Source organism: Rhinolophus sinicus, chromosome 9, assembly GCF_057876585.1.
Source record: "Rhinolophus sinicus isolate RSI-liver-muscle chromosome 9, RSI-T2T, whole genome shotgun sequence".
NCBI lineage: Eukaryota > Metazoa > Chordata > Mammalia > Chiroptera > Rhinolophidae > Rhinolophus > Rhinolophus sinicus.
In genome coordinates this window covers 4,640,831-4,654,176 of record NC_142509.1, presented here as the reverse complement: position 1 = coordinate 4,654,176, position 13,346 = coordinate 4,640,831, and positions in this window count along the sequence as shown.

Genomic DNA, 13,346 nt, shown 5'->3' with positions numbered 1-13,346 from the left:
GCTTTTCCATCTCGCCTGGGGAGCAGAGAATGTTGTCTGCTCCCTCATCCCATAAACGTAATAGCCAAGTCGAGACTGGCTCTCCAGGGCTCTGTCGGTACCGCCTCCCCAGCTCCTGCAACTCAGTGGGAATGTAAGGGGTGTAGGTTGTGAACTCAGTCACAGCTGGGTTGCCTGGCAGCAATGCCCCCGGGGCCCAAAGCTTGTTCACATTTTACCCTTTGCTTCAAGGTTGGCTGGGCTTGGGGGTTGGGAGCTACGTTGTCTCCACTCGCTTCCTCCGCCTCTGCCTCAGAGTCTCCACTGTGGGGCCCCTCTTCTAACAGGTGGACCCGAGCTTCCAGCGCCTCCCACCGGGACACCTGGTCCGGCACCTGACTGTTTCGTCAAGCGCTTCCTCCATGTTACGATGCAAGGCCGTGAGGAACATCCAGCCCACAAGACCAGGTACCCTTCACCTCCTTTGGCAACCACTCAACTAGAACCTGCAGCGCCCTCTCCACACTGGCTGGAGAGCCATCCATATCCTCCCACCTCTCCTCTGGGGTCCAGCTCCTGAGAACAGTGGCTGTGCCCAGGAAGTCTGGCTGTGCCCAGAAAGACTGGTGGTACCCTGCTCGCTGCACCATGTGTCATGTGGGGTCTCTGGTCCCTCTCCCCACACAAGAACGCAGGATATGGTGAGGCCAAAAAGGAACACCCACGAAGACATAGATAGGCGAGTCATAGCACTATTCTCGCTGGTGGCTGGGTTGGAGACACAGGAAACAGGAGCCACATGGTCCGCAATCTGTCCGTCCACTTCTCACTTGCTAACTTTAATCCACCGTGCTAACTGCAATTTGCCCTTGCTAGCTTAGCCACGGCAGTTATATCAGTGGCTAATGGCTAACCGGTAACAACTGATGGCCAACTAGTCACACTGATGGCCATCTACAATCCGAGCCAGCACCTTTCCACGTGAGGACAAGAACATGGAAACTGCTCTCTGGGACTCTGTCCAGACAGCAAGTCACGTCTGACTTCTGCAATTACAAGAGGTGCTCAAAGTGGTTACCATCAGCGTAATTTTAATACAGTTTTTTCCTTTATTAAAATGTGTATACATTTTTTGGCACTATATATATATATATATATATATATATATATATATATATATACATATATACATATAGATACACATATATATACACACATATATACATATATATATAATGCTCCACAATTACAAACTTAATAAACATCAATTACAAATATAATATTAATAACAAACATTTATATGGCATTTGCAATGTATCTGGCACTATAATATAATTTTTAAGCTGAGTGTGGGGACAGAGCCAGGAGTGCAGTTTCCAGGCTCTCGGCCTCACGTAGAAAGGTGCTCACTCAGGTAGTAAACGGTCATCAAATGTGATTGGATGGCCATCGGCTGTGGCTAGTTGGCCGTCAGCTGTAACCAGTGAGCCATTGGCCACTGATATAACTGCCATGGCTGCGCTGCGGAGTGGAGTCCGGGAGAGTCGAGTCGGTCGGTTGGCAGAAAAGTGGACAGCAGGTCGCACGTCGTGTGAATCCAGCCTCCAGTGAGACTATAGTGGTATGACTCCCCTACCTATGGCCCCGTGGGTGTTCCTTTTTGGCCTCACCATATCCTGCGTTCTTGCGTGGGGAGAGGGAGCTGAGACCCCGCAGGCCGCCCCCCGTGTGACAAGTGGGTTGCAGTTAGCAAGTGAGTTGTTTGGCAGAGACAAGTGGATGGCGGGTTGCGGATCATGTGGCGCCTGCTTCCTGTGTCTCCAACCCAGCCGCCAGTGAGAATATAGTCACGTGACTCCCCTATCTATGGCTCGGTGGATGTTACTTTTTGGCCTCACCATGTCCTGCATTCTTGTGTGGGGAGTGGGACCAGAGACCCCGTATGACACCCTGCATGACACTGAGTATGAATTAGGTTCTTTAGTTCTCTCTCTTTTCACTCTGATTCTGAAGATGAAAACTGAACCAGTGGGCCATTAGTTATGAGATTTTTTTTTTTTAAAGCAGTTTCCTTGCTCATAGTTTCCGCTTCATCTACACACAAAAACAATGCCAATGCTATGTCTTTTCCCTCCTGCATAAAAACAAGAGGCATTTTCTCTGCCTTCTGAGATCTGACTCCACCCCAAGGCCCTTGGGGACTGCCTGCGGTGCACAGTTGCTTGCTTATTGATTTGGGCTACATTTATGCATTGGAAATGCCCGTTGCAGAGGGACTAGGATGTTATTAGAATTCAGCTTTCTCTTATGAACAAACTTTCCCCCAATTTTGACTTTGCTGTGTTTCACTTCTACTTAGTCTTTTCTTAAGCCTTCTCCCACCCCTCAACAATACTAAATCTCTTGTAATCCTGTCAAAGGAGGTGGTACGCTCAATTTACTTTTGCTCCCCTGGAAGGGAAGAATTCATTACCCCTGCTTCTCATTACCATATTCAGACCATAGTTTTGTCCACATGACTCAATTAGCTCTTTTATGGAGTTCATAAAAGTCACTGTGCCACCCTGTTGCATCCTCCTCGGAATTCTCTACCAACTTCCCTATGCTTTGCCCATTTTATTCAGTGAATTCTTCATCCAAAGAATCATTGTTCTGTCTTCTCATCCTCACCATTACCTTCGGAAATGTCAATAATTCATGCTAAAATTGCTTTTCATATTCTGGCCTAACATGTTCTTTTCCTTTCTTTTTAATTCTAGAGACCTGCAAACATCTAACAACTTTCAATCCAGTCCAGCTAAATGTTTAGTGAGTTTGGTAAAGAATTGTTGATTTACTGACCTGAATATGACCCTGAAATTTCTCTCTCTGTTTTGTTCCTTTGAATGCTATAACTTTGCTTGTTTTGATTTCATTGCTCAAAAGAAAAAAAAAAAACATCTGGCAGTAGTATTTGCTTGTTGGAAAAATAATTAAAACTTGTACAGAAGTGTACAAATTGAAAAGTTACCTATTCCTGATTTCCTTAACTCCAGGATGCCCTCCATTTGCAATGTCACTTAATAAGACCCCCCACAATACAGACTTGCTCAGCATTTGCGGTGGCTCCACACTGAAGATGCCAATCCCCAAAATATCCTCTCTGGCAATTATCTCCTGTCCTTCCATCTCTCTCAATTGCTTGCAACCCCTAAAATTGTTTCTTATTGTCACGACCACTCGCTCTGATACTTTGTTCTTCTTTTTATTACATTTGCTAGACTTGATGTATAATTAACCATTTCACAAGCATACTAACGGCCACTCCAGGACACCTCAACACATTGAGCTCCTCCTGCCCCACCTTGCCACTGCCCAGCCTGCAGGAATGGGTGCCAGGTGTTAATGGAGAAGGCCTTGAAACCACTGGGACTGGATCTACCACAAACTCAGTCTTTGTTGGTTATACTGATACTCACAACTGCTTGCTTTTGCCTTTTGTTGATTAAGCATCCCACTTTCTAGAGAATTTTTTTCAATCTCTCATTCTCCTCAAGGCCCCAGTTCTGTCCATCTTCCCACGCATAGCAGATGACTCTATTGCCTATTTACTGACATATAATCTCTCTCATTTGAGCAACTTCAAATTCCTTTCTTTCTACCTCAACATCTCTGTGTATCCTTCCTCTTTCTCCTCTTCCTCCTTCACTAAATCTGAGGTTAACCCCTCAGCCAGTCCTCTTGGTCGGAGAGCCACTCCCTTCTTCCTTGGTACTGAACCCCTCCATCAGTTATCACCCTTCTCATGCTTCTTTGGTCTTTCCCTCTGAGATAACTTCTAAGTGTTTTCCTATATGCCTTCCCTGAGAAAACCCTTTCTTATCCTGAAGTCTCCTCTCATCACTTTCCTATCCCTCTTTCATTCCCACTATGAAGCATTTTGAAAGTATAGTCAAACCAATGGCATCCACTACTTTTGCACCAACACTTGGCCTAATATTTTTCGTTATGTAATGTCCCTTCTCTGCTCTCTACTGAAACTCCATTTAACGTCATTTCTTAATTACCAAGGTGATTTCCTAATTACCAAATCTCCCAGCCAATTTTTATCCCAATTAACTCTCTGCTTCAGCACTTGTTGTTGGTATGGAACTTTCCCTCTACTCCCTGACACAGCACAGATCTCCTATCACTTTGATTGCTCTGTTTTCCATCTCTGTTACTGCTGCCTCTGCCCTCTTAAATTTAGGTATCCTTCGATCTCCTATTTCTTTATAGTATCTCTTAAAAATATCATCCATTTCCATTACTTCGATTATTACTCTGTGAGAATGACTCTCAAATCTTGATTGACAACCTATTATCTCTTCTGAAAACTAAATCTAAATTTCCAGGTGACCTATCAGTGTCTGAAACACAAAATATACCAAATAAGATCCAAGATCCATCATTTCCTGCTAGCTTCTCTGTAACTTCTAATGGCGTAGAAGTTTTCCCTATTTACCATGACTGGAGTGACCTTTCCTCTCTCTCTTTTATTTTTTATTTTTATTTTTTAAGATTTTTTATTGGGGAAGGGGAACAGGACTTTATTGGGGAACAGAGTGTACTTCCAGGACTTTTTTTCCAAGTCAAGTTGTTGTCCTTTTAATCTTAGTTGTGGAGGGTGCAGTTCAGCTTCAAGTTGTTGTCCTTTCAGTCTTAGTTGTGGAGGGCGCAGCTCAGCTCCAGGTCCAGTTGCCGTTGCTAGTTGCAGGGGGCACCCTCCAACCAAGTGAGCCATCGGCAGCTCAGCGGCAGCTCAGCTGCTCAGCAGCAGCTCAGTTCAAGGTACTGTGTTCAATCTTTGTTGCAGGGGGTGGAGCTCACCATCCCTTGCGGGACTCGAGGGATTGAACTGGCAACCTTGTGATTGAGAGCCCACTGGCCCATGTGGGAATTGAACCGGCAGCCTTCAGTGTTAGGAGCACGGAGCTCTAACTGCCTGAGCCACCGGGCCGGCCCCGACCTTTCCTCTCTTGTTCCACATCTGGTCATTTGCTAAATCCAATCTATTATACCTTCACATTTTCTCCAGAATTAGACATTTTACACGCACACTGCCCTACACCAGCCCCTCCTTTCCTCTTACTACAGCTACGGCTACAATCACTTCTCCTATTTTTCTCATTCCATGTCTCTTATTCTGCCAGATTAAATTTCCTAAACCCATTTTATATTGCCTACTCACATACTTTAAAATCTCCAGTGACTCCCAACTATCAAACTAAGTCTTGAGTCTTTCTTGGGCATTAAAGACTATTTACTTAACTTACTTTTCCAGCATTATCCACCATTATTTCTCTAAATGTGTCCAGTGATCAGATACACACAGTCATTTAATTTCCCCATCTCAGGTCTGAAACTTTCCTGCTTCTATGCTTTTGTTCATGTTGTTTTCCTGTCAAGAATGTCACACCTTTCAATCACTTTCTGTTGAAATACTATCTTTGCTTCAGAACGATATTAAATGTACCTTCTTCGTGTACCTTTTACTGCTGGAAACATTACTACCTTTCATTTGATCCTCTATGTCTTACTTTTTAATCTGCTTTGTATCATAACCATTTGTGAATGTGCCACCTTCTCACTATTGATGTCTTATCCTCACTATAGATGGTGTCTTTAATACTGCTTTCCAAGTACTTTGCTAATTCCTGCAGATTCAAATATGAATAATCATTTCCCTAGGAAATTCAAAACTTTCTTACCCAAAGAAAGCCTTTATTTATGTTTCTCATCCTCATTCCCCAATTCAGGTTTTTCATTCGGTCCAGAGGGTGAGAATTCCTATTGCCACCCTTTAAGAATTCCTTAAAGGGTAAAAAACATAGAGAAAGTGGTACCATCATTACTGTTACTGTTCTCAAATCCCTATGTTGGAATTCAGAATGCAAATCTTTGCCCTACAGGAAAGAACACAGATTAGTGATGAAGACAGACCCCAAAGCACCCCGTTACAGACTTATTTGACAAAAGCTATGGTAGAAGCATGTGCTGTGGGAGTCATCTCCATCATAAAGTAGAAGCAGGGAAAAATAAGACTGAAGGCAGGATGAAGGAACTCAGCAGCTACTCAGCTCACTGAGATTTTCTCTGTGTGATTTCATTAATTATTCTGAAATACAGATTTCCCAAACACTAGACATAGTCACATTCTCTTGCAAGGACTTACAGAAATGTAGTAGCTTTTAGAAGCTATGTTATTGTTTCATATAATTTGGATATAGAGGACTTTCCCTTTCCTCTTTCAAGTCCTGGAGTTGGGCTCTTGCTGCATAGTGGCTAGAGAAATCTGGGTCAGTGAGAGTGATGAGTGAGGTACATCAAAGAATGAAAAACAAAGAATTGATTGTTCTGCCACATACCAGTTGAGTGGCCAAGTCATTGAATTTGTCTTGAATATTTCTTAAAAAAAAAAAAAAAAAGGAAGATAGTAATAGTGCTTATTACTTATTTATGAAGAAGGAGAAGAAAATAAAATTTATTAAGTTTATGCTAAGGACCAGGCATTGTGCCAGGTGACTTACATGTCGAATTTATTTAATTCTCATAAATAGCTACAAGGTAGGTGGTATTATTGTTCTCATTTTATGGCTGAAGAAACTAAGGCTCAGAGGAATTCAATGACTTGTCCAGGATTACAAAGGTACTAAGCAGAGTATCTAAAGATAATGCTTTTTTTCACCACTCCATTCAGTCACACCAAATCACAATCTTATTTGAAAATGGCATTCAGTAATAAGTACTCAAAATTAAGAACCCAGATAGTGACATCTGCATGTACAAGGTGGGCCTCTCGGAACACTCATTAACCTCCAATCTACCATTCCTTTTCTTTGGGAAATTATACTCATCTTGTCAAGGTTGCACTCAAATGTTATCTTTTTCAGAACTTTCCCAGCTATCCCCCTCTCCACCAGCCCCAAAGAATAATCTGTGACTCCATCTTCCGAGCCACCTGTATGCAATAGTCCTTACTACACAATTTCACAGTTAAAAGCCAGAGATTAGTGAGGTATTTAGCAGAGAGTAAGCACTCAGTAAAAGTTTTCTAAATGAATGAAATGGATGAATAAATGAAGTGTAACAGTACACTAGTTACTTAATATCTCTAGCCATCAATTTCTGCCATCTTTAAAATAGATTACTAGTCTTTCATATGTCACAGATATGAGAATTCAATGAAATACGTAGTGTGTCTTAAAAATAAAACCATTAGATGAGATCAAACAGTTGTTCCTTTTACCAAAAAACAAAACAAAGCGAAAAATAGTTTAACATCAAGGAGGTTTTCATTCTTGTTAACCCATCTCAGCTCTCTAAATGAAAAGTGATATAAGACTCCCCCGCCAAAAAAAAAAAAAAAAAAGAAGGAAATAAATAAAAAGCATATTTCTTGTGTTTCTTTTCTTAGATCCCATAGTTTTCTGTCATACTGGAAGTTTTGTGAGTAAAGGGAGTATGCCTATTTTTTTCACAGGTAAATACACATACACACACACAGCACTCATCTTAGAACTTCACAATGCATAATGAGTAATCACCTTTCTGAATGATTTGCACATGCGTCTCCTGAGAGTGCAGAACTACAGGAAGAATAATCCTTTAGGGATTGTAGACAAAGAGCCTTGTGTCTAAGACTTAGTTCTGCCATATACAAGTTGAGTGAGTAAGTCATTTAACTTCTCTTGTATTTATTTCCTTAAAAATTAGAAGAATTAAAAAGCAAGAATAATAATAGTGCCTAATCCTTAAAATTGTGAGGAGGATTAAATGCGTTAATCCATATAAAATGCATAGCATTTTTCTGGGGCCAAAGCATGCTCTCAAATATTATGATCATGATGTTGATGATGAAAATGATAATAGTGGTGGTGATAAATCATGGAAACTTAATTATTTCTCATCATGCTGAGCATAACTCTGTACGGAATAAATAAATAATCTAGACAGCAGTTTACCATCTCTTGGTTTTATAGGACTTCACAAAATCTAAAATCACATCTACACACATTATCTTGTTTGTGTTTCCAGCAACTCTAGGAGACAATTAGAAAGAGAGAGAATTGGTTCAGAGAGGTTAAGTGAAACTGTCAGTATTATCTCAGAGTAACACTAGGCCTGGGACACAGGCCTCCTGTCCCCCTCCTGGGCTGCATTTTGTGCTTTCTTTGTCTCCTTCAGTAATGTTTCTGATGAGCATTGAGTCAGGCAGGGTTCAACTGTTTCTCCTTTCCCAAACATCAGAATAATAGTATTTAGATCAGCAGCGAAGGGAATAGTGACACTTATTTCTGCAAGAGACTTTTCCCTTCTCCTAGACTAAGAGCTCCAGCTGCATGCATGCCAGAAATGCATAAAAAAATTATGCCAGGCCAACAGCAGTACTTGAAGCACATTATAACTTTTCTCTGAGGAGCTTGAAGTACCTTATCACCAATTATATTTTCCTCAAATGTATGAATTATCATAGCCACCTATGAACAATTTTCTCATTGAAGTATAACCATAGGCTTCCTGGAGATTGGTCAAGAGCTGTATGATACTGACTTCTTTTGTACACAGGCTGTTATGGGTAAAAGGGGACACTCCTGGGTGGCAGGAAAGTTCTGGATTCCCTAATCATTCAGATGGAATTCAATTAAATTCAACAAACATTGTTTGCCCCATCTTATCTGCCAGGTTCTTTGCCATGTGCAGATCCAGGAAGGGACTGCATAATCTGGTCATCAATCACTGTTTCCTGTTCTAATCCCAAACTTCCCTTGGTCAGTGACATAGCCACACAGTTGACAGACAGGATGAGAGAACAATTTGGGGGAGACCAATATCTCTCAGTCCTATATATGTTCTTTGGCTGCAGTTTAAAATAAACATGTTTCTTCCCTCTCCTTGTCCCATGGGGTGTGCGCCATTTTTCAAAACCCACTGAGAATAGCCAAAGCAGGTCACTTGCCTTGTCTATGTTGGGCTCTGATTTCTGCGTCTTGATTCGGTTCAGATATGCGTTGATCTTGAAATGCCTCTCTGTATCGAGAAGGGGCCCGCAGTGGTTCCGGATCACCTCCCTTGCCCCCAGTTAGCCTGTCCCTTCCCCACGTCCTACTCTCAGTGGATAATTTTGCTTCCTGCTTTACCAAGATCAATATGTGTATCTAAAGGTCTCATATGTTATTTTTACTCACAGTATCATTGCCACGACTGCTGTCTCTAATTTTTCTCCCATAATCTTAGTGAAATGGGTTTCTTTCCTCAGGAAAGCTAAGCTCTCCCTGCATATCTCACACATATGTTTCTTTTTCTCTTATCAGAGTTATTCCCTCCCTCAAAATCTCTGAATACCTCAGGCCCCAAACTCCCCATTCTCTTTCTCAATCTCTGAGCATAATTAGGTGGAGTTCCTTCTAAGCCGAGTGTTCTTCAAGTCTAGAGCGTCTCTCTTTACCTGCCAATTGTGGCATTGCACCTTTCTGGATCTTCTGCCATTTTCTGACTATCCTTTTTCTATTCTATTGATTATGGTCTCAGCTCTTCACTTTTTCCACACTATTCTCACTTGCTCATCCGTTCATTTATTCATTCATTCAGGATTCATAGAGGATCTGATATCTGCCTGGTACCAATCCATGTATAGGAGGACAACAGTGAACAGAACAACCAAAGCTGCTTTCATGGAGCTTTCATCTGATGGAAGTGGACAGGAAATATGCAAGTAGGTAAATTTCAAATAAAGTGATTTTTTATAGTGAGAGAAGATATGAAGAAGAAAAAACAGGGTAATGAGATAGAGTAGCTTCATATGGGGGAATTGGGCAGGAAACCAGTTTAGAAAGCGTTGCCAGGGAGTGCCACTCTAAGGAGAAATCATTTGAGGCAAGACTAGAACACAAGAAACCAGCCGTTGTACGAAGAGCAATCGGGGCAGAGGGGATATGTGGTATAAATGTCACCAGAGAGTGGGGGCTTGTCAGCATGATGTCCAGGTTCTTGGTGTCGCGAGCAAAGAATTGAACAAGACATAGAAATAAAGTGGTGAAAGGGTAGTTTATTAGAAGAGATAGTACACTCCAAAGAGTTTGGAGTGGCCCCGAGCAAAGGCAAGTCTCAAGAGGCTCAATGGGCTCAGACTGACGAGGACTTGGAGTTTTTATCCCTTTTTTTCTCTAGAATGGGCTGTTCCTTTATGGGCCTGGGACCACTTGATTGACACCTGTGATTGACAAGGAGCTATTACCTCATCTTTTTAAACTGTGCATGTTCCTTCCCAGAATTCAGTCTGTTATAATGGTATTAATGAACTTCCGGGTATATGCATGATATCATAATGTGGCATAATGAGGCCCAGGTGAAACGAAGGTCGTCGTGGCCTTCACTGTGCAGGTGTGCGTGACCGGTTTAATCTAGTTGGGTATTTTGTACCCATTTGTTTAGTCAGAGTGGTAGATATAATTACAGTGAGAAGGGGAAGTGTGGGGCAGAGAGGAGAAGTGTTTTGGGCGGTCGCATTCTGTGGGTTGTGTTGGATGTGCAACAATGAAGAGACCCGATGCCTGTCTCTAACTGCCTGCCTTGTTTTCCCCTTGAGAGACGTGATCCCCATAAAATCTCCATGGGAAGTTGAGGGACAGGGAGTCTTTTCTTCTCTATCTGCGTCCTGCTGGGCAGGGGCGCAGAGCTGTCCCTCCCTATTGGGGATTCACGGAATTCTCGCCCTATCTGATCTTAGCTGAGAGGAAGGGGTCTCGAGATCCGCCTGGAAGACTGTGTTGGCCTCTTTGATTGGGACTGGCAATCTTGCTGGGGTATCCTCTGTATCCCCAAGTCTCCTGAATGAGGAAAAACAGATTCAATTAGTAAATTTAAAAGTGTTGGCTTAAAGAGCAGAGCTCAAAGCTATTGATGCAAGGTGGCTACGTGATGGAAAATCTGTCTGCTCTGTGGAGCCTGTGGCCACTTAACCAGTTATTCAGGTGTCAATAATTGTCCAGGAGCTGGGCCCAGAATGGGTTGGAAAGAACATCAGGCTTCAGTGATTACAATCAACAAGTATGAATCACAAGTTTTATGGCAATTATCTAAAGCAGAGAGAAGGGGGTTTCTATGATGCATGTTAAAAACAACCTATTATCTACGATTAAGGAAAAAAATGATTATAATCAGGGGTTGTAAAGTTAAAACACTGGAGAAAAGAAAATTTAGAATTTCTATAATAAAAGTCCTCTTCATTTGGCCCGTATCATAAAGCATCTATAATGGGAAAAAGTTTGATAAGTTTGAGGAATATTTTTTTTTTTTAAATTATGTGTAAGTGGAACACTGTGGACAAGGCAGGGAATGGTAGAAATGAGTGTGAAGAGAGAGACAGAGCTTAAGGCAGGCCTTGTAAGGCTCTGGTGATGAGTCTAGATTTTACTTAAGTGCAATGAAATGCCATGGAAGGGCTTTAGGCAAGAAAGATGCATGATCTTATAGAATGCAATGAGTGTTCTGGCTACTGTTTGGAGACTAAAATAGATGGTTTCGCCTATCAACTGTAAGAGGAAGATGATCATCAAACTGGAAAAGGTAAAAAACAAAACAAAACAAAAAAACTCCACCAAGGATTGAGGCCAAAATGGCAGAAAAAAGGAAGGGATAACAATTTAAATAAATTGAAAACTCTCAGAACAAGGCCAAATGTACTTCAGGGAACTTAAGGCACTTGCAAAAGTGACTGGGAGCCACAGCCAAAACTCAAGGGAAATGTCAAAAGACTGAAAAGACCAAATGCTCCTATTTTCAATAGAAGAAACACAAGTATATTGTTCCTAAAACCTCATGTAAAATCCTCAAAGTGACTATTTAAATGGGGGTGGTAGATACTTAGAAAAAACATTGTGATTATTAGGAATCAGCACAAATAGAAATGAGAAGAAATTATGTAAAACTTTCACTGTGGTAGTGGTGATGGTGGCTGAGGTGGTGGTGGTAGTGATGGGGGTGGTTGTGCTGTTGGTGCTGGTTGTGATAGCGTTGCAGTGGTGATGGTTGATAGAATTATCAGACTGAAAATATCTCAGTCATTCTGTGTATATGGATGAGCCTTTCAATAAAAGAATAGAATCTCAAAAATGATTGGAATTTTATCAATAATCTTTCAAATTTCTAATCTATAGGTTTATTGTGGGTTTTTTCCCTACAGTATCATAGTAATTGTTTGTATAACAACTGCCTGAACATAACAAAAGGTAATTCATTTTACTTTAGAATGGTTTGAAATACATTGCTGAAAATCTATTTCCATGTAAATTTAACCATTGATCTTACTTCTTTCCTCTGGGTCATTATAAGTAATTCCTCTCACACATACTCTTTGAAATTTTCAGAATATGTCATGCTATAAACATGGAAAATAGGGAGATATGTTTGGCTATTTATTTTTGATTGGGCAACCATACTAAAGAAGTAAAATTAGTAGCTCTTTCTCAATCTTCAAGCTAGACTGTGGTCTCTAAAAATCATACTTAAAAACTGTTCCTTTTTTTTCCTCTTAGTTTTTTAAGTCTATGTTAGGATCCCGTGATTGTCAACCCTAGAGACAAAACAAAGCTAAAGAGAAATATGTTAGATGATTTAATCTGGATTCAATGAAAGTGATAGTTGAAACTAACAAATTTTAACAGCAATAAGTGCAGATTTTCAAATAATTTTTCCAAAATCTCCTGTATAAGAACAAAATGACTCTGCAACAGGTCGAGTGAAAAATTCTTAGGGATTTAAAAATTGACTATAAACTCATGAGTGAGAAATGGTTGTAAATGTATTTGAATAGACATATTCACCAAAGCAAGTGTGGTCCTAATTCCGTTGGATTTATACTGGTCACATCATGCAGCAAACAATCAGTTCCTGTTCTGGATATTATTTTGAGAATCACGCTGACAAACTAAATATCCTCCTGAGAAGATGATCAGGGTGATTAAGTGTTGGAAACTACTAGGAAATACACCAGAAGAAACTTATGAAGCTTAACTCTAAACAAAAAAGTCTGGGGTGAAGTGTGGGGAAGCATAGTTCTTTTAAGGAAAATAGATTGAGGACCATTTAATGGAGTTTGAGAATGGAGAATGAGTGTACAGAACTTAACTGAATATAGAGAAGCGCTTCCTTAAACAATAGACGGGACTGACATATGAAGTAGTAAGCTCTCACCACTGAAAGAGGTCAAGCCTGTTCATCAGGAAAGTTTTAGGGGGATTCCTGAATTGGAAAGAAGATTGAATTACATCAACTTTAACTTCTCATCCAAATCTAACACACTGTGCTTTGGGGCTGGTCTTCAAAACAACATACAGTTTATGGCCCCA